Genomic DNA, 997 nt, shown 5'->3' with positions numbered 1-997 from the left:
TTTCTAACTCTCTATCCCTCTCCCTTCCTCTCTGTAAAAAATCAATAAAATATATTAAAAAAAAAACAACAACTAGCCTGATATATTTGGTCAAACATTTAATTAACTCACCCCTAATACCCTGGCAGGGCCAGACCAAATGATTTTGCAGGCCTTATATAGCTCATGGGCCAGATGTTCCCCACCCATTAGAACCAGTCCAGTTCTGTGGGGTGGTGTCAGTTTCTGGCTTCCACAAAATTACTGGGAGGTTGGCTTGCTTTCTGTAGGCAACATTTCCTCTCCTTGGCCATTTTTAGCACTTTTTTTCTTGTTCTGTAACTTCATCATAAAACTCATGTGTAATCTTTCCCCTGCTCATAATGCACTATCCTTCCTGAACTAGGACTCCTGTTTTCACAGACATGAGAAGTTCTCTGTCTTCTCTGAGCACCAGTGCCCCCACTTCTCTCCTTGGTTAGATGCTAATGTCATGCCTCAGTCCTTTTCCACACACACATCTCATAATGTCTTTCATGTTTTCTATCTCTTCTTCTTTCTATACCTCAGTCTAGGCAATTGCTTTAGTTAAAACTTCCAATTCACTAATTCTTCCCCCACCTCCCCACAACAAAAAACACAATTTTATTTCAAGTAGGAAATATCCAAGTAGTTTCAGAGCAAGAAAAAAATTCCATATGTCAGTAGATTGTAGAACACAGGCCACTGGAGCTATTTCACATTTGCTTTTTGTTGTTCTGTTATTATCCCAGAGCAATTGGAAAACTGGATCCCTCTGGGAATTCTGGGCTTTTTAACAGTTTAACCAAAGGTGCATCACTTGATATAGAGCACTTTCTCTGGTGTTTGTAACTGACAAAGACTCTTTTGACCACAGGACATCAATTAGAGGAATTTAAAGCAGTGGTTCTCAACCTTCTTAATGCAACCATTTAATTACAGTTCCTCATGTTGTGGTGACCCCCAACCATAAAATTATTTTCGTTGCTACTTCATA

General features: G+C 39.3%; 1 protein-coding gene across 8 annotated transcripts in view; it reads right to left on the bottom strand.

Moving 5' to 3' along the window:
- ANKRD11 (ankyrin repeat domain 11) overlaps positions 1-997 on the bottom strand; it is a 220659-nt gene that overhangs the window by 34278 nt on the left and 185384 nt on the right. The window lies entirely within an intron of this gene.

Source organism: Myotis davidii, unplaced genomic scaffold (assembly GCF_000327345.1).
Source record: "Myotis davidii unplaced genomic scaffold, ASM32734v1 scaffold77, whole genome shotgun sequence".
NCBI classification, from domain to species: domain Eukaryota; kingdom Metazoa; phylum Chordata; class Mammalia; order Chiroptera; family Vespertilionidae; genus Myotis; species Myotis davidii.
The sequence above is the reverse complement of the archived record's forward strand: the minus strand, read 5'-3'. Positions and strand labels throughout refer to the sequence as shown.